The 21509-nt window shown below is 44.7% G+C and overlaps 1 pseudogene; it reads right to left on the bottom strand.

Annotated features, from left to right (window-relative positions):
* Window positions 1-11696, bottom strand: part of LOC138567839 (solute carrier family 22 member 20-like) — a 386869-nt pseudogene extending 375173 nt beyond the window's left edge.
* Window positions 11697-21509: the final 9813 nt, after the last annotated feature.

Genomic DNA, 21509 nt, shown 5'->3' on the forward strand with positions numbered 1-21509 from the left:
TGCACCCCCTGAAGTCTGCTAACCTGAGGAACAGGTAGGTTCTTAACAGTTTGGCCCCTCCTAGGCCCCCTCAGAGGTCAGGGTTTGTGGGGATATATTTCATTGTATGCTCTGACTAATTTGTGGGTATGTAAGTTAGAAGACAGTTCCCATGTGCGGTCTTCGAGACCATACCCTTTCCATTCTAAGAGATGATACAGCTTGTTCTTTTGCCATCGAGAATCAATGATTTGTGATACTTCGTATCCCTCCTCTGGTTCCACAAGTATCGAGGGGCCGAGGAAGGCTATGATTTTGCGTACTTTTCTGTCAATAGTTTTGCAGAAGAGACAAATGAAATACTGGGTGAATCTTGAAGGTAGAGGGAAGCAGTAATTTAACGACTATGGATTGATGACTTTAGAGATAGTGTAGTGTCCAATGAAACGAGGTCTACATTTCTTTGGTATTCCTGGAAGTCTTGAATGGTGTAGATTGGTTCTTGGCGTCTATGATGGTTGGCGTATTTCTGGGTTTGAATCTGGTTCTGGTGGAGGTTACACTGGATTGCTTTTTGTTCTTGTTGTAGGTTTTGTACCAATTCATCTGGGGTAGGAATGTGTAGATGGTCCTACTGTCTCGAGAGGGATAATTTTCAGATGTCGTGCTGTGAGGGTGAGAGCCCAGCAGTATGAATGGAGTCAGCATGTTTCTGAGCCTGACAATTCTGCTAATGGTAGATACTTTGCCCAGTCTTGTTCTCTTTGGCCACAATAACAGCGGAAATACTTTTCCAGGTTTTGGGGTATTCTTTCCGTTTGGCCGTCACTTTGGGGATGGTATCCAGTAGAAAGGTGAAGGTCTGCTCCAAAATTTGATGCAGTTTTTTCCAGAACTGTGAAATGAATTGCAATCCACAATCGATTATGATGACATCAGGTAGTTTGCGCTAATTCAGCGGCAGATGGTGATCTGGACATGGGTACAACATGACCCATCTTTGTGAATGAATCCACTACTGTCCATATGGAGTTGAACCCTTGTGAATCAGGAAGGTCCATAATAAAGTCCATGCTGATAAGAGTGAAGAGGACGTGGGGGATATAGGGAGGGGACGTACTAAATCTACTGGTTTCTGATGTAAGCTCTTGGCTGTAACACAGACCTCACATTGATTGATATGTTTATGTTTATGTTTATTGAGTTTATATAGCGCGTTACTCCATAGCGCTTTCCAGTATAACAACAGGTATAATAATGAAATAAGCATATTTACAAACATGAAACAAATTAGTGGTACAGTATGTAGAACAATTTACTCAAAAAGAGGGGAGGAGGGAGAGGGGGAGGGGTGAGGAAGTAGGTGAAGGGGTTTTCATTGTCTGATTTGAGGACGGCGGGTGTGGGAGGAAGGGGGAAGGAGGGAGGATAAGGGGAGGGGGGAGCCCCCAGGTGACCTCCTACGCCCCCTGGTGGTTTCAGTATCCAATTTGTGGTCAGCGGGAGGGGGGAGGAGGGAGGGGAAGAGAAGGGGGGCAGGGGGTTTGAGGGGGGTAGGGAAGGAGAGTCAAGGGGGGGTGGAGAAGAAAGGCTTTCAGGGAGGAGCGGAAGGATGAGTAGGTGGGGGTGGAGCGAATAGAGAGAGGTAGGGAGTTCAGTGGAGGGGGGCCAAGAGTAGGAAGGAGGGAAGCGTGAGTAGGCACAAGGGGCTGGGAGGGGAAGGGAAGGGGGGCCGGGGGGTTTGAGGGGGGAGAGAGGTAATGAGGAGAGTCAGGGGGGAGTGGAGAAGAAGGGCTTTCAGGGAGGAGCGGAAGGATGAGTAGGTGGGGGTGGAGCCGATAGAGAGGAGTAGGGAGTTCCAGTGGAGGGGGACCAAGAGTTGGAAGGAACGGAAGCGTGAGGAGGCACAAGGGGCGGGGGGTACAGTGAGAAGGTAGAGAACGGCTGAGTGGAGAGAGCGGGAGGGAGAGTAAAATGAGAGGAGGGAAGAAAGATAGGGGGGGACAAGGTCATGGAGAGATTTGTAGACAAGACAGAGGAATTGAAATTTCAATTGTGAGAGGAAAGGAAGCCAGTCGAGTTGAGAGAGTGAGGTAGAGATAGAGTCTCGAGGGCCAAGAAGACATAGAGTGCGGATAGAGGTGTGGTAGATGGATTTTAGGGGAGTCAGGTGAGAGACAGGGAGTTCATAGAGAAGAGAGGAGCAGTAGAAGAGGCAGGAGAAAATAAGGGAGGAGATTAGGAGTTTAGAAGCGTGGAAGGTGAGAGAGAAGTGGATCTTGCGGATGTTGAAGAGGTGGTGCCGACAGGCATGAGAGGTTAAAGAGATGTGGCTGGAGAAGGAGAGAGAGGAGTCAATATGGAGGCCAAGATTGCAGGCATGGGTCGAGATGGGGAGATTGGAAGGGGGAAAGTGGATGAAAGGAGGTGGGGAAGGGGAAAGAGCGTTAAGAGAGAAGAGAAGCACTTCAGTCTTTTAAGATCAAGATTTAAGATTTTCAGTCTTTCAAAAGCACTTCAGTCATTTAAGATATTATCTTAAATGTCTTGGCCCATATTTTGCCACCATGCATATCTTTTCACGAGATCACATTGTCCTTAGTGGACTGCCAAAGGACTGTCATGACACAATTTAAGGATTTGATGTTGTTCAGCATGATTGGGAACCCAGAGTTGTTTGTTGTGATGCAAAAGGGCATCCAGGTCCTGATGTTTTTCTTCTTGAAGAAACTGTGATATGTCTTTTTCTTGATATAAACCTCTAATGATGTCTAGAAACTGGGACATGGGTCCAGATAAAGTGCAAATTAGTACTTTTTCATGTAGGATAAATGGTAACCCATGATGGTCAGGTATCACAGGATTGGAGAAGCTTCGAAATAAGGCATTGGCTTTCTTGTTTTGTACTCCAGGTATGAAGGTGCTGAAAAAATCAAAGCGACTAAAGAAATGTGCCCAGTGAGATGGTCTTTGATTAGTGCTTCAGGCCGTTTTCAGGAATCCTCAGTTCAGGTGATCGGTTAATATAGTGATGGGAAATTGGGCTCCTTCCAGGTAATGTCTCCAGGTAAGTAATGCACCCGCATGGCCAGTAATTCTTTGTCAAAAATGATATAGTTCAACTCTGATTTGTGTTTTCTGGCATGGTAAGCAACAGGGTGTAGTTCTTTGGTAGGTTCTTGTTTTTGCGACAGCATAGCATGGTTAGAGGCATCACTTTCCATGATAAATGCAGTGTCTGCTCTAGGTAAGCTCAAAACTGGAGCTGTAGAAAAAAGCTCCCTTCAACCGAAGGACGGCCTCTTCGGCCGGTGAATCCAAGGTGTATGTTAAACCTTTCTTGGGAAGACGAGTTAGGGTGTGGGCAATCTGTGAATAACCCCTAATGAATCTTCAGTAATATTTTGCGAAACTCAAGAATGTTTGGACTTCTTTAACATTTTGGGGCATGGCCTATTCCAGCACTGACTTAACTTTCTCATGATCCATTTGAACTCCTTTTGGGGAAAGAACATGTCCCAAAAACATCACTGTTTCTTGATGGAAGGCGCATTTGCCAAGCTTCGCATATAGTCTATGTTGGCAAAGTCAATGTAATACCTCTGTTACATGCTGAACATGCTGAGCATAGTTATCTGAATACACCGGAATGTTGTCTGGGTATATGAGGACTAATGAATCCAGACCTTCTTTAAAGATGTAATTACGGAAAAACTGTAATGCTGCAAGGGCTTTGAATAGCCCAAAGGGCATTACTGGGTATTCGTTGTGTCCTTTCCTAGTTCGGAACGCTGTCTTCCATTCATCTACTGGATGAATGCGAACAAGGCTATACATACCCTTCAGATCCAGTTTTGTATATATTAGAGCATCTTGGACTTGATCTATGAGAAATGTTAGGGGATATCTGTTTTAACAGTGATATCATTCATCTGTCTGTAGTCATTACACAGTCTTAATTTATCACAGTCTTTCTTTGGGATAAAAAGAAATGTGAGCCCTTGCAGATGATGTTGAGGCTCTTATAAATGCCTCTGCCAAATGTATTCCTAAAGAATCATAGTTTTTTGGGGAGTAAGAACATAGGTCTTTCTGTGAGGTGTAGGTGCTTCTGGAATTAACTCAATCTGATAATCATAAAGTTGATGTGGTGGTAATTTGTCCACTTCTTTGGGGTCAAAGACATCTCTGTATGCAAGGTATTCGGAGGGCACATTAAGAGCTGCTGTGATGGTTTGCATGTTTAGCATACTGTGTGGATTCATCAGATTGTTGCATGGGTTCATCAAGGAACATAAGGGTGAAAATTCCGTACAATAGGGTGATTGGATTTCAACGGTTCCTTTACTCCAGTGTTATAAAGTCTTGTAGTGGTTAATAAAGCCGGTACTCAACACACAGACCTGCCGTGGAGTTAATGTTGTTCCAGGTAGCTTTATTTTAGCCTGCCACACTCTGGAGTAATTTTGTTTGTTCGGAAACAAACAATACTGTAACTTGGAACGTTAGAAAAAAGCACCTGAAGAGATGTGCTGCATAATGAGGAAGTGCAAAATAATGACACGCTTTTATGTTCCCGACATGGTTAATGACTGCAAGGTTAACTTCCGAGGCGTATACTGGGACGCGCACACAAGGAAGCAACTTGCTCTGTTGAAGCGTGACTGCCTGAGAATATTATTTAGTGCGCACATTGTAACTGAGGTATTTAAGGTGAAAGTGGATATGTGTCATAGAGGATAATGGAACAATAGTTCAGCGTCTCATGACTTTTGTATTTAAAGTGAAAGCGGACACGTGTCATTGATGAGAATTGGAATAAAGGTCCACAAGAGTTTGAACAATGTGTCAACGGTGAAATTGGCGCTATTGTGGGGGGAAATCATGTTTTATTTTTATACTTGCGATGTAGAAGAATTTGTTTGTTTTTTTAGCAGTAGAAAGGTCGCTATGAGACAATGGCTAAATTAATAAATTGACCAAACACAAATCGGATAATTGCCACTGAGCATAGGTGGAAATCAGAAATGTGATTTTGATTTGTGAGAGCATTATCATATTTAAATGAAACATGTGTCATTGCTACGTATTAAAGTATTGGGTGAGTGGCCCTGTTCAAGCCACCAGATTTTTTAAAATTTAAATACATCAATCCCATCCTCGTCACCAATTGTTATAAAGTCTTGTAGTGGTTAATAAAGCTGGTACTCAACACACAGACCTGCTGTGGAGTCAATGTAGTTCCAGGTAGCTTTATTTTACAGATGTACAGTATTTAAATCAATCCAGCTACTCTTCAGTTATAAACAAGACTTGTAGATATAGGACAGGGACAAGGAGGGGTAATGGACCCACATACAGAGGAGGAAAACCTACCGGCCATCCATCTATCCCAGCTCAGGCTCAGGGCCCCTACTGACACTCTCAGAACATTCACTCGCAGATCCACACAACATTCTCCTGAGCTGCATTCATGCATCAACATTCTGACAGCAAGCACTCCAGGCCAGTGACATTACATGACAAAACTACATTACAACATCCAGTCTATGAAAGGGTTGTGTTTAGCCAACCAGGGCATTCCTTGGATGATTTGGAAATAGGGGGCATCAATTAGATCAAAGGTGATACTTTTGTGATGGTATACCCCAGAGGTCCGTTTTGTTGTGTAATGGGGTTAGAGGTTAATATTGACCCATCTATAGAAAATTTGGTTTCCACTATCCCCTTGTCATACCTAGTCCTTGTACTTGAGCATAACAGGTATTTAGGAAATTGCCAGTTGCCCCACGATCTATTAATGCCCATTGGATAGGGTTGCGTCCTTGTAGGTGTAGGGTAATACCAATACAAATATGACTAACCACAGGCATAGGAGGGGTTTTGCCTTTAACTTTGCCTTTTGTAGAGCTTGCCTTTCCCCCCAGGTTCATTGCAAGCCCGATCCGTATCCCAGTCTTTTTGGGCAAGTTTTCTTCATTTTTTTTCTTGGCTAGCGGGTCCCCTGATTCCACCCACTCGCATTGGGACAGAGGTATTCACCGCCCTTACAGGTTCTACAGGGACTCTTGAGGCAATTTCTTTTCGGATTTCAAATTTTTTCCATTAGTTTTTTCGTTCCCCTTTTTCTTTGTTCTATCTGGAGGGCCAATTCCATTAACTCATCTGTGTTGGACAGAGAGGATGTACCTGTACAATAGTGTCTTTAATATCCTCTCTCTATAAAAGACTGTTGTTTGTACATCATCTTCCCATGCTATCTACCAGATACTTGAAATCGGCCATGTAGGATATGAGATCTTGCTTGCCCTGCTTAATATCCATAGGTTCATGGAGTAAGACCCTTCTACATACATTCCTTTCAAACATCTTTCTTAAAGAAATCAGGAATGTATCATAGTCATCCAGTATTGGATCTTCCTTGTTAATCCAGGGAGTTGCCCATGTAAGGGCAGGTCAATCCAGATTGATTAATATGATAGTGACTTTGGCTTTACCTGAGTCACACACTTGTGGCCTATTCATAAACAACAAGTCATACATTTTTGCAAGCCTCCTTTTCCGATATATTTATTCAGCATGGTGGGTGCTGGGATACATGCTCCAACCCCACTCTCAGAGGGAGGTCTCTATCTACTGGTTCTTTTTCTTCAGTACTAGAACCATAATTGTATTGGACGGATGCAGGTCTCAGGGTATTCCAGAACATATTCCTCCTTCAGAGATATCAGATGCCCCACAGTCCCCTTGAAGGGTATGGACTGTCTGCTGCAATACAGTCAGTTGGTCAACAAGGGCCATGTTATCCTGATGCTAGCTATCCGTGTCTGCCTGCATGGCCTGTAAAGTCATGACCATCTCCATCATTGCCTTTTCGATTGCACCCTGAGATGGACAAAAAAAGATCAGATCAATCGTTCAGTATCTAATATTTTCAGACCTAGGATGAAGGTCCAACGGCAGGGCGCAAGCATCGGGAACCAGAAAAGAGACAGCAACCTTGAGACCCTACAGGGTATTATCAGAGTGACCATCCCTAGTCCGGTCCACAGCTACTCAATGGATTCTGGAGAGGAGCCATCTTCAAAGGTCTAAAATGTCAATGACATGAATTAGTCACAGTTATCAACAAGGTCTTGACCACCCGCTTCCCCCCTTTCCATATGTAATGTCTACTCACTGAGGCAGTAGTGTGGACCTAGCACCAACGTACGTGAAGATGAACTGCAGCAAAAAAGGGGAGAGGTACCGTGATCGGAATTATCTCCTAACGGTCCCTATCTAGAGAATACACCTACTAGCTGCAGTAGGCTGGGTGGAGAGATCTTTAATCTGTGAGTTATGCTGGCTGCGAGCAGTTGATCGGACCTGGCTTGCTACTCGCCGTTGTCCTTTATGTGGTCTACCCAGAAGCGGTCTCTGTGCTTCTGGGTTACATCAGCACATTTCCAATCTTGGCGCAATCCCCAGAACTGCCATCTTGGGTACAGGCGCCAAGCATTGGTGAACAATGTGCTTGACTGTGGCAGAGTGTCTGACAAGGACCTGTGCCATGAGGGTCGCACCGCCTGGAGTGTGCAAACCAGGGGAACAGGTACATTCTTAACAAAAAGATTCCGAATGGATTCTGGGCTGTTGTTGGCTGCAGACAAAGAAGGTATCAGGATTCTGTGCTTTGGTGAGATCTGAGCAGGACACTGAATGTGATCTGGGTTTGCCTGCGGGTAGAGCTGGCTTCATGGTCGGACTACAGAAAAATCTTAGTTTGCCTGTAGTCCATGGCTGGTCTTTAGGCTGGGCTCTAGCCTAAACTGGGCTCTTGGCTTAGATCTGGCAGGGATTCAGGTCAGACTGTGCTCTAGGAAGGCTTTCTACTGAACTTTGAGCCAGGCTGGCTTCCACGGCTTGGCTCCTGGTTTGTCGAGGTTGTTTAAAGAGCTGTCTTTGGGACATGTCCTTTATGCAGAAAAGCGTAAGCTGCATACATGGTTATGCTGTTTACAGGTTGGGCTTCTGGACACGGGTGCGATCGGTGCATGGTTGGACTCTGTAACCAGGCTGCAGTCCTGATTGCACTCTGGTTTTGACTGCAGAACTCAGATCTAGGCTTGGGTGGGCTCCATTTAAATAAAATATGATGTTGTAGCTGCCAATGATGTCTCTGGGATAGTTAGGCTACAGGTGGGTGTAGTGGGGGGCTAGTGCTGTTGTCTGTGCCTTTGCCTTGGGTGGGATCTAAGCACAGCTCGTATCAGAGGTCTGTGGTGGACTGGACTCTGAGCAATGCTGTGCTGTGGGTTGGGTTTAGCTCCAAGCGGGGTATGAGTCCAAACTGTACTCAAGCATGGCTCTAGTCTGTACTTCAGGGAGAACTGGGCTCTGAACTATGCTCTTGCATGGCTGGTGTATATATTTGGATTTATTTGAAGAACAGGGATGTCAACAATACATTCACAGATGGCGGAGGCGTTCCCACAAAGGGTGCCTGTACAATAGCACATAGATGAGAATAAGCAGTGAGACAGTTTATGAGGGTGTAACAAAGTGGGACATATACTAAGGACAAAAAAAACGAAACAGAAAAAAGGTTATCAAAGAAAACATTTGACATACAATGGTTACATTAACCTATGGGGTAAGTGCTTCAAACTAAAGAGGAGTACTATATAAATATGCAAAATTACATTATTAAGTGTCATTTGATGTAGTGGTGGGATTAGGTAGGAAGAATGGGGGCAAGTTCCCTCTTTAGCAAGTAAGTGAAGTTTTAGCAGAGCTTTGAATAGATCCACGGTTGGGTTGGCTTTGATTTGATGGGCAGTGGGCTCCAGTGAAGTGGGGCGAGTACAGAGAAAGAGCAGAAGTGAGAGGAGGCACAGGGAGGGCATTTAACAGTGAGGCTGAGTGCAGAGAAGGATCAGAGGGAAAAGAATGGTGTGTAAACTGAGATGCAATAAGACAGGTACTGAGTAGGAAGACCATTGATAGCTTTGTAGACACAGAGAAATAACTTGAACATGGAGTGGTTGTGCATGGAGAGCCGACCTGCATTTTGTCGGTAGATAAAAGTGGAGGAGGATCTGGGTAGGTTGTAGAGGTGCAGATAGCAAAGTTCAGGACTTTGTCTATAGGGAGGAAAGAGTAGAGAGGAAGGCCAAGGTTTAGGCTTGAACAGTAGTCATGTTTGCTGAGCACAAGGGTGGAGAGCAGAGGTTGTGTACAGTGGTTGGTAAGAAAAGGACACATTTTCTGATTGCTGAGGAGGTTAATACGAGCAGCAGAGGCAGTTGTAGTGAGTATTTTTTGCAGTTGCAGTTTGCTATCAAATAGACCCCCAAGATTGTGATCCTTGCGTGAGGCAGGAAGAAGGTCCGGCGGCAAGGAGAGAGGAGATGGAAGAGGAGGGATTGAATTGCAAGCTGATAGAATGATTACTTCCGTTTTGAAGAGTTCAGCAGAAGAGAGTCATCCAGTGATGAAGTGACAAGGCTGGGCTGCAGAAAGGGCTGTGTTATGTCCAGGTTTGGTACAAGGCAAGGGAACATTGCAAGGAAACATTGCTGTGATGCTTCTGAGCATCACAGCAGGGCACAGTGGGGATTATTATCACGTTAAAAACTGTAAGTGTTCGAAGTTGAGGGAGCTGGGAGTTATTTCGCTCCTGATTCTAGCCTAGGAGTGCCTGGTTGGTTTGAAAACAACAGCTACCAGGAGCTACTTTTGGCTCCTGAGGCAAACTAGTGCCTTTCAAACATGCATAAGTGACTTTATTAGCATTCTCAAATAACCAAAGTTAAAGAACAATTAGGACACATCTAGTAGACATTAAAGCAAACAATCATACATAACGGACAAAAAGTTAAATGTGAATATCATGAGAAGTAAGATTTGCGGTGCGCTGGGTACTTGCTCCTGGTTCACCAGAAAGTAGCTCTTGCCTACTGGGTTATGCCCAACACCCAGAAGCTGGTTTTAGCTCCTGCTGATTGAATCTTAGTATCGAACCCTGTCAAGGAACCTGCTACTTCTTGCCAAGAAACAGGGCAACATCTACAGTACATATGCATCGTTTAAATCATTGCATGCAATATAATTGGTGTGTTTTGTACTACAGGTACTAGCTTCTGGGTGAACTTGCCCCGATTGTACTACAATCATTAAACTCAATATATGGGGCTCATTATAAGTTGCGGGACCGGAAATGAAGTGCCTGTAATAATGTTTACCAGCACTTTTCCAGACCAAGCCAAGAGCTGGAGTAATTCAGGGAGCCACTGGGAAAAAACAGCCAGTATTACCGGCACCGGTTTTACTGGTGCCGGTAATACTGGCAAACCCCCCATGGAGTTGTAAGGTTGTATGGGGATTTACCTACTGTTGCCGGCACCTGTAATCTGCCGGTATTACTGGCAGATCAGGAGCCGGTCCAAGTATTACTGCTTGGTGGTATTCTGGCAGATTTACCACCAGGATACCACAAACCTTGTGATGAGCCCCTATGTCTCACCGACCAACTCATTTCCAGGCTGACTTTTTGAGTGAGTCTGTCTGGCACTGGCAACATATCCCATCCCTGTCCTCACCAACCTATCAACAATGAAAGATGGGCAGCCCGTCCTGGCAATTATCACTACCTGCATTTGCATCAAACCTGTCATCTAATCAGAAAGGAATATTGTAAGGTATCAGGTGCATAGGTGCAAGTCAACTGGGCATGCACAAAAATGAGAAGTGTATAAGGGAGAACCCCTACCAACGTGAGTTCACTCTTGGCCCCAACATCTCTCTGTGTGTACCTTTTTCAAGGCCAAAACTGCACTACCCACAGGAATTGTAGCACAAACACAACCATACTGTGCTCTCCAGTATATCCACACAGGATTCATACCTCGATCCAATTATGGCGCAGTTTACTCTTCTCAACTTTTAGCATTTGAATATTGATCAATGGTCTAGTTCCTTCCTCTAAAGATAACATGGAGGGGATGTGAGGACATTAGAGCAGATCTCTGCTTCCTTGGTGGGGCCCGGTTGGCAGAGAAAATCCAGTGCTCTCTTAAAACTTCTAGCAGCAGAGTGGAGAGTTGTATAGGGCCTACTTCCTCTGCAGTCTGTGGGCAACAGCCTAAAGGGAGGGTGATAGGCATTCAAGAAGAGAAAGATGACTGCTGGACTGCAGCACTGTATTTCCATCTCCCCATCAAGAATCATCTGTCTCTATAAAAGAAATCCTGACCTAGGAAAATTAGGAGGGCTTCCCCATCAAAAGGTACTTTGCACAAATGATGGCATATGTCGGGTTGGTGTTTTCTTACCTCTGTGACGATGGTGCTGGAGAAGACACTGTGATCATAGGTCCACCCCTCTGTGCAGGGTATAGTGCTCTCCTGTGTCATATTGGCAGCTGTGGTGTTAGTCTCTAGGAAGTGCCACTGGGTCGATGCATAACGCAGGCACTTCTCAGGCTGGCTGCTGCTGTCCAGTGGGATAGATACCATCAAGAGACCTCTCTTGCTCAGGCCACTGCTGCCATTAGCAGGGCCAGTCCAGTTGGCGCCAGGGGGGAGCTGGCAATGGTGACCTGGCACAGCTGCGGTGAAGTTCTGCAAAACGTTGTGGCAGAACACCACACAGGTGGGTAGCAGAAGCACAAATGTGTGCAGAATCTGGAATTAACCCACTCCCCCGATGGACTCCAGCAGATCATTGAAGGTCATGGTTAAGCTCCGCAGGTCAAGTATGGGAGCCTGCTGAGGTCAAAACTAAATGCCTTTTACTGGCAGATTGCAGCTGATTTGTTATATTTCCACCTCTTTGCCTCATCAGTTCTTGGGTCCAGGCTGATGCTTAGGTAGCACGGATTGCTGCGGCACGTTCTCGTGGAGAGGCTCACTTGTGGAATAGGCTGAGGCAATGAGTCTTGAATTTCTGGATATGATGGCGACCTAAACAGAAAAGCAGAATATCTCATGAGTTCACAGCTTTGCCAGAAGGTCTTACTATTCTTTTATTTTACTGGATTAGAGAATGAGAAGAGACGGAGTCAGACTGCAGTGACCAGTATATGTGCTTAAGAAGAATCATTCCACAAATGAGAAAAAGTTCTTAAATCATATGCATCGTTTATTTACCAAACAGCTATGTGTATAATATTCTACCCATACACACATGCTGATGCGCATTAAATCATCAGTTCTAGGTGATTTGGTCCAGTTTTTTTAATCAAATTCGTCAAATGTATTTTTTTCTTTATTTTAATTTGGCCGCAAATATATGTGAGGGTAGAGCCCCACAGACCTCCCTGACTACCCACTATATTTATCCACACGATTACCACCCCCCCCACAAATATTTACGGCCAAATGCGGGCCAAAAAATTAGACGAATTCGAATTTGACGATTCTACTGCAACCAAACTTCCCATTCCTAAATCATCAGATACCTCAGGGTTGCTAGTCTTTCCACCGAAAAATAACCCTTGCAAATAACGTACATTGAAGTGAAACCAACGAACAACGAAAAAAGTTTCATCGAGATTACATTTTTTGCATTAAAGTGCATATCCGTCGAAACCTTTCCATCGAAAATATGGAAAGGTTTGATGGAACCCTAACCCTAAAATCCATCGAAATTCATTCAATGAATATGCTTTTCGATGGAAAAGCATTTCAATTAATACATTTCTATGGATAGTAATTCGATGAAAATATATTGGATGGAAAGACCTCAGTGCAGGACTTGAAGGGAGCGAGGCAACTGCGTCCCAACTGTGGTTTTGTTCATGGCCTGTATACAAGGGAGGAGAGTCTGTCCATGTTACATATACAATACACACATATTTCCCGTAAGGCAATGAGCATGTACACCCAGGCAGCAAGATGTGAGTTTTGTGGGGGGTTTCTGTCATGGTGTAGATATATTTTAGGTCATTTTGCGTGGGATCTGTTAGGGTCTGTAATTCTTTGCAATTCACTTTCGATAACCAGGTCCTGAGGTGTCATCCATGGGAAAGGCCCAGGCAGCCTCTGTAGAGCAAGTTCAGGGGAGAAAATGCATGCCGCCAATGCAAGACAGGAGCCCGCATTTGTCAAGAACGACCCACCTTGAGTTGTGTGTGCGAGAGCACAAACATCGCTTGAAAGAAACAACGCTCCAACTGTGGTTGAGTGGAAAATGGGTCTGTCTACAGAAAGCAAGAGCCTGGATGCTCCTTACAGAATAGGAGCACAGGCCAAGTGACCCCAGAAGCTTAATCAGCACCACAACAAAAAAGCATTTCTCTCATGTTTCACCTTTGGTCTTAGTAGAAGCCACATTCTGGGTTATAATAACCATAAGTCATCTGTTTTTTAATGTGTCTTGAAACCCTATCCTCTTTCACCTTTATCATCCACTTTTAATCCCCCTAAACATCCCTTACTAGCTTCATACCACTTTATGCCTTCTATGTCTTTTGCTGCCTTAGTTCCTTATATCTTCAGTGTCTTGTAAGGCCTAGCATATCAGTTATGCAATGCCATCAAATGTGATCAATACAAATGCACTTTGCCTGCAGTGTATTCAGATGGACACTGTCATCCACAATTCAACAGTCCCAGAGGATTTGCCAACTCCAAATGCTGGAGTAACTCCCCATAACAATTGAACAGGATGTGTTGCACAGCCACCTAATGGTCGAATCCAGCACAGGCTTCTGCCTTGATATTTTTGATTCAGCTATCCAGAGTCTATGGGCAGTGCCCACACAGCCCTCCCATGTTTGCCCACTCTAACATTCCTCAGGTGCTGGTCTGTGGTCAAACCCTCCTTCATGTGTGCCTACCCTTGGGTTCTAAGGTGAGAATGACACATGTGCTCTGTTATGGTAACCATCACATCAGTACCACCCCACCCCCCATGCTCTCCTTCCACTTGGTGCATTGTGCAAATCAGTTTTGGGGCTGCCAGCCATGCCTAACTATTCCTCCCTATCACAAAGACTTCCTTAGAGTAGTTGGGCCTGGTCTTAGCAATGCTGATAGAGCCATTCACCCGATCGGAGTTAATGCGGTCAGGCCTGGATGGTGTCACTTTAGGGCCTACATTCTCATCTGTTCCGTTCTCTCCACATGTGCCCTCTTGTCTGTCGAAATGTAACTTGTCCCACTACCCAGTCTCTCTTCAGATTCTTTTTCTTCAAGAGCCAGGCCCTCCTTATAGTCTCTCTTTGTCTGGAAGTCAGCCTGTCACTGCTCTTCAAGGGCAACCTCCTCCCCTTGCACAGATCCATTCTTCCATGCCAGGGAAGAGGAGCTCCCAGATGAGGCCACACTCAAAGCTCTATGAGGAGCTGTGAGAGGTAGCGATGCTTTTAGGCATTCTCTTCAACCCCCTGACCGCTTGCATTCTTACTGAGAGAATCATTGGGCATTTCTCTGGGATCTCCTCGCAACAGGCTCTAGCTGCTTCTGCCCATGCCTGCAAGCCCTTCTGCAACTGGGCACTCTTACATTTAAAACCACTAACTTGCACAGGCTAACTGGCCCCAGCACTTTGTGGAGATAAAATAATCTTCATTTTAAAACAAAATGTAGATTATGAAAAAGAAAAATCACAAAATGGGAAAAAACACTAAAATGGAAATCTAAAAAAAATGGACATCACTCCCCAGTTTGAAAAATCAAAGATCTCAGTCCATGAATAATGTTAGCTGACCTTTGGTTTTGACCTTTCAATGCTACTTGAAAACGTGCACAACCTCACTTCACGGGCACCAATGCAATAATGTGCCTATTTTCAGGGGAGGATGGGCGGGGTGGGGGGTTTGGGGAGATGGTTGACTCTTAATGACGCAATGCGAAAGATCTGAATGATGTCCCTTGCTGGGCATTGTGTGGACCAAGGTGCGTGTGAAAGTTATAAGTGTCGGCCTTTGCTTTTTGTGCTGAGGTCCCTGAGATCAAGCACGGGAGCTCTCATTAGATACAGATGCTCCTATCCATACTTAGGATTTGGAAACAGAATAATACTCTAAAAATGATGTGTCGAAATAAGCCCAAAAACACATTGGGGGACCAATGATGGGTCTTATACCTGGCGGTATACCCAATTATTTTCACACAAATAACGACAGGTCAGAGGTTATATTTCTTTCTCTTATGTAGAACTGAAAGCTTCTTGCCCTGCAACCATTCTATCTAATCCCTCGTGTGGTGCCTGGCCCTAGACAACGCTGGTGGGGCACTTATCTAAGGTTAGGGGAGAGATAAGAAGAGGCTTGCCTTAAATCCTTCAGGCAATTGACTGTTTTGTTAGATTTCTGTAACATCAAAGACACCACTATGAGTGTGTCTACCAACACTGAGGGTGAGAAATGAAGCAAAAGTGTGAGAGGATAAATGAGCGGGTTGGGGAAGAGCAGTGGGCTTGGGTAGAGTAGTGGTGTCGGGGTGTCAGAGGGTAGTGGATGGGGTATAGTGGAGTGAGGTATAATGGGATGACATGGGCTAGAATAGGTTGGGTACAGGGAGTTGAAGTAGAAAGGCGATGAAGTGGGTTAAGGTTGGTGGGGTGGAGTAGTGGGGTGGGACAGAGTGGTGGGGTAGAGCAGTAGAGTTGGGTAGCCTAAAGAGATGGGGATAGGGTAGCAGTAGGTTTGGGGTATCGTAGTGGGGTGGGGTAAAGTAGTAGAGTGGTAGTGGTGTGGAGGTAAGGTGGGATACAGTGGTGAGGGTTATAACAGGTATGGTACTGGGGAGGGTGGTTAGAGTAGATTACAGTAGATGGTGGTAGAGCAGAGTGAGTTGTAGTAGGGCAAAGAAGGGTAGGGCAAGGGTAGAGGGGGTGAAGCAGCTTGCTTGGGGCAGAGTGGGTGAATGAGGTGAGGCGTGGGTAGGATGAGGTAGGGAGTGTGGGGGTAAAGTTCAGAGTTAAAGAGTGGGATACAGGTTGACATAGAGTGGTGAGGGGAAGAAGAGAGTGGCGTAGAGTTGTGTACAGCGCAGTGTAGTACAGTGAGAATGAGGCAGAATGGGTGGGTTTCAGTGGGTTTGGTGGGATAGAATGGGTTGGTGGTGGTAGAACTTGGTCAGTGGGGTAGAGTGGGTTGAAGTAAGGTGGGGTGAGGATTATGTTGGGTGGTTGAAGGTGGAATAAAAGGGGGTTGGGAGTGTTTTGTAGATTAGTGGAAAGGGGCAGAGAGTATGGATGGGGTAGGGGCAGTGAAGGTGTGTTGCGGTACATTAGTGGGGAAGTGTAGAGGTGTGTAAGTACTGTAGTGAGTAGTGGGGTGGGTAAAGAAGAGGGGGGAAGAGTGGTGGGGTAGAATACTGGGAGGAAAGTGAGTGGGGGTAGAGGGTGGTGAGGTAGAGTGGTTGTGCCCTATATAGTATTGCAAGGAGGTATAGTAGTGAAGGAGGGTAGAAAAGTGGGGAAGAGAAGTGAGGAGGGTTAGAGTTGGATAGCTAGATTGGGGTAGAGGTGTGAGGTGGGGTGGAGGTGGGTGTGAACACTGGTAGTTTAGGTAGGGTTACAGTGGAGTGGGGTATGCGAGGTAGACTGGGATGAGGGTGGGGTAGAGTGGGTGGCGAACTGTAAAGAGGAGGGTAATGAGAGTAAAAGAGAGGGTAGAGTAGTAAAATGGGGGTGGTGAAGGTAGTGTGAGGATAGTGTAGTGGGGTGGGGTAAAGAAGGGGGTAGTGTTACATGGTGGGGAAGAGTGAGTGGAGTAGAGTGGTGTGTTTGGATTTATTAGTGGGTGGGGTAGATACATTGGCGTAAGAGTAAGGTGTGATGAGATAGAGCGGGGTGAGGAAGGGGTAAATTAAGGTGAGGTTGAATGGATGGATTGGTGTAGAGTGATGGGGTGTGGTAGAGTAAAGGGGTGGGTTAGAGTAATGGGGTGAGGGTAGAGTAGTGGGGTTAGGGTGGGATTTATGGTGGTACAGGGGTGCCGGTTGGTAGAGCAGGGAGGGTGAGGATCGAGTGCTTCAAGTAGGATGGGACAAAGGTAGAGTAGGGAGAAGTATGGTGGTGGTACAAGTGGGATATGATATAATATGGCATTTGTTAACGCGCCTATACCCAAGTGTTTCAAGGTACGATGAGGCAAGGAAGGGGGAACAGAGGGAGGACAGAGACAACGATCTTACTAGGCCAAGTGACATTGGGATCGCGCAAGTGCAGCGGAGGGGAAAAGTGCCAGAGGAAAGGGGAGGGGGCAGTGTTGTACATCGGATCAAAACAATAACAAGAAGTGCGGCCAGCAGGTGGAAGGTTCAAGGGTAAGTGCAGACAGCAGGTGTCCAAAAGGGCAGCTAGGGGGACTGTAGGGTTACATATACAGACCCAAGTGCAAGTGTTGCCGGGAGGCTGTGCAGGTGTGCAACTGGGTGGGCATGGACCTGGGCCCGAATCAGAGGGTATCCAGGTGACCAGCGCAGTATCGGACAGGAAAACAGCAGGGGAGAGGAAGAGAGAAGGCATGGGGTTAGAAGAGTAGAGTTGGGTGGGGTGTTGTGGGGTTTGTGTAAAGATTGGTGAGGTGGGCTATAGTTGGTGGAGGTAGAGTAGATTGAAGTGGTGTACAGTGGATGGGGTAGAGTGGATGTGGTAATAGTTTGGGGTAGGTGGTGGAGTAGAGTGGTAGGTTGAGATAGGCTAGTGGGATGGGGTTCAGTCATGAAATGGAGTAATGGGATAGAGGTTTGTGGTTGAGAAGTGGGGTAGTGCTGTGCGCTAGTGTGGTGGGGAAGAGTATTTGAGCATGACATGAGGGTAGAATAGGTTGAAATGGGGTAGAGTGGGTGGGGTAAAAGAGGTAGAATAGAATAGTGGGATTGAGGGATGGAGATAGAGGAGGTGCATCATTCGGATGGGGTAGAGTAGTGATTTGGGAATAGAGCGGGTGGTGGAGTGAGTGGGGTATAGTATTGGGATGGAATAGAGAGAAGTGAGGTGGGCTGGTATAGAGTGGGGTGAGTTGGGGTAGAGTGAGTAGGGTAGGGTGAGGTAGAGTACTATGAGGTGGGTTGGGGTGTAGGGGCAGAGTAGTGTGGTGGGGCAGAGTGGTGGGGTTGAATGGTAGGGGAGAGAGTAGTAGGGTCGAGTAGAGTAGTGGGCTGAGGGTAAAGTCGTGGGATGTCTGGGGCAAAGTAGCATTGAGCAAAAGCAGTGTGGGTTGAAGTAGTATTTATGAGGGTAGTGTGGACTTAGAGGGTAGAGTTGGGTATAATAGTGTTAAGCGGCTTCACTTCAACACTACAGCTAAGTCAATGCCTAGTCTGGGATCCTGAGGGAAACCCTTATTGATATATTTTTAGGTCCAGTTCATGTACTCTGCATGACAACCCTTATATAACACCCCTCTCTTAGAATCCCCCTGACCCCACTGAGCCAAGAAGTAGGTCTGTTTTGCAAATTTAAAAGGTTTATTTGGAAAATTAAATAATATATATATATATATATATATATATATATATATATATATATATATATATATATATGAGAAGAATGCCTTTAAAAAAAGACAGCAGGTGGAATGCACTCCAGAGAGTAGCTGCAATCGAGAACCAGTATCCTTGCAGCAAAAAAAAGTGGAAAGAAACTCCTCAGCACTCCTGGCAACACATTTTCTTTATTGGTGTGAGTACATCAGGAAGGAAAACAAAGAACGACGCGTTTCGCGGTGCACAGACCGCTTGATCACGTGGGTTTACCAACAACACAGAGAATGGACTGCAATTTATCCCCAGGCTGACTCTCTGATTTCACATAGAGAGTGTCCTCCTGCTATGGACTGTTCGTTCATCATGTTTTGTGAGGCAGCCATATTGGAACGATTCGACAGTATGTAATTACTCATGGAGGAGTTCTAACTTTGTCCTCTAATATGTGCCACATGAATTACTTTCATAATTTGTAAGCGCATAATAGACACACAATATGTGATATAAAAAAATGCATTGTTTTCTCAAACCAATCATGTATTTTTCAATTTCAGCAATATGCCATAGTTTTTGGACATAATTTATATGTCTAAGAATGCGTTTGTCAATGCATCAAAAAAGGCGGAATTAGTCAGATGTGACTCCTAGCTACATGATCATAAATTAGCAATGGTAACCTATGCAAAGTAGAATCTAGCGTACTCAAATGAACCTCGGACTAGGTGCATACAGACGGTATATGATATGTGCAAAATTGCCGAGTATGAAACATTTGGATGTCTGTGCAAAAGTAGCATTCCAGCAGCGAAATTACATGCATAGCAGCAATAAAATAAAGTGCGTAGTGCTCTCCGTCCATGCACATACCTCTCTTATTCATATAAGTCTCTCGGCTTTATGCTTTACTAAATGGATACATTATCCAATATATGTCAAATAAAGCGAATCTCTATAAGTTTAGATTTTTTCACATTCTGAGGTATGTGCATGGACGTCTGCTCTGTTCATCATTCCGCAAAAATGTCCTTTTTATAAAGTGCAAAGTGCGTGCAAACAATTGCTAGATCATAAAGTGCATAGTGCATAAAACATCCAAATTCATAATACTAAAAAGAGAACCATATTGGTCGTATAAAAGGTAAAAAATGTGTCTCTTTCATATAAATCTATATATTTGCACCAAAGATTTTATAGAGGTAAGAATGTATCGGCAATAGAGTATAGATAAAACCCTTCTGTTATAGAGTCCGCATAGGATTATCATCGATATGACGCCACAAAGCAGGTACAGTCAAGTTAAAAAATCTCTGTGTTATAGCAACCTCTAAAGATAAAAACCTATGTGGTTACCTATTAAAAACCAATGTTTAAAAACTGCATCACAGCTATGAAAGCAAAGTACCAACCCAATATTTCGTAAATAAACATATGATAGTAGTAGCATCAGGAGTCCACTATGGGACATGTACCGAATGATAAGAGCAGGTTAGAGACATTATAAACTTAAGATTCATGTTCCCAGGAAGGTATACAATTCCTCATCTAAATTGTGACCCCTGGGTTTCTTAGTCTCTAGGTCCAAAATGCACCTGGTTTCCAGCTGTCGTAATGCTAACTCGCGATTACCTCCCCTGAGTGGTTTAGTGATTGTGTGTATGCCGAAAAAAGTAAAACCCTCTAGTTGGCCCCCATGTTGATGCTTAAAATGTAGAGCCATAGGGTAAGTTGGATCGGCATGCTTTATTGCCCTGATATGTTGTAGTACCCTTAGTTTGAGTTGTCCTTTGGTGCTACCAACATACCATTTGTTACATGGGCAATTCAACACATATACCACGTATTCGGTTTCACAAGTTATTCTGGACACAATCTTAATGTTCTTCCCTAGAATAGGATGTAAGTAACAGCTAGTATTGACTGTGTAGGTGCATGCTTTACATTTGGAACATTTTTGGAAGCCCGGTCTCTTGATGTTCATCCAACTGGCTCCTGTTTGATTAACCAGAGGACTCATAAAACTGGGCACCAGGGTATCTTTCATTGAGGGTGATCTACGAAATGTAATGTTGACTTTGGGTGTCAGAATCTCGCCCAAGTGTTCATCTAATATTAGAACATGCCAGTGCTTTTGTAATACTTGGCGAATTTTACGCGCCCCGTTACCAAAGGTCAAAATTAAACGTGTATCTGTGTTCTCTGTATTTTTCGTTTGCACAGAATTAGAAGTCAGTAGGAGGGAGCGATCCATGTCTCTAGCTTTTAAAAATGCTCTTTCCAATATTTTGATAGGGTAGCCACGATTTTTAAATCTCTGGGCCATCCAGGCGCATTCACTGTCAAAGGTATTGATGTTTGAGCAATTTCTACGTATACGTATAAATTCGCCATACGGAATGCTCCATTTTAGGGCTGTGGGATGGCTGCTCTTTGCGTGTAGTGGTATGTTTGAGCTGGTTGGTTTTCTGTGTAGGCTGCTAGTGAGTTCTCCATTAACTACTTTAATTGCAATGTCCAAAAAAACTACCTCCGTCTTGCTATGGTTCTCAGTAAATTGGAGGTTTAAATTATTAATGTTTAGCATCCTCACAAAGTCTAGCCATTCTTGATCATTGCCATCCCAGATCACAAACAGATCATCAATATATCGCAGCCATAAGATTATTTTGTCTGTGTATAAAGTGTTGCCTGGATGCCAGACAACAAACTTCTCCCACCACCCCATGGTTAGATTAGCATATGAGGGAGCAAACGTGGTGCCCATGGCAGTGCCTTGAAGTTGGATAAAATACTCCTTGTTAAACAGAAAACAATTATTGGTTAAGCAAAATCTGATCATCTCCAGTATCATGGTGCCATGTTGCATATAGTTCATAGACCTGGTGTACAAAAAATGCTCGCAAGCTTTGAGGCCATCTTCGTGTCGAATTGAAGTGTAGAGAGAGACCACATCTAGAGTTGTTAACAGGTAGGAAGTTTCCCACGGGATACCCTCTATTCTGCTCAGAAAATCCTTAGTGTCCCTTAAGTAGGAGGGCAAGGTGGTAACAAAAGTAATCAGTGTTTCATCCACAAACCGCGATAGGTTTTCCAACAGTGCCCCGCATA

The sequence above is a fragment of the Ambystoma mexicanum genome, chromosome 2p (genome assembly GCF_040938575.1).
Source record: "Ambystoma mexicanum isolate Mex_15411 chromosome 2p, UKY_AmexF1_1, whole genome shotgun sequence".
Lineage (NCBI taxonomy): Eukaryota > Metazoa > Chordata > Amphibia > Caudata > Ambystomatidae > Ambystoma > Ambystoma mexicanum.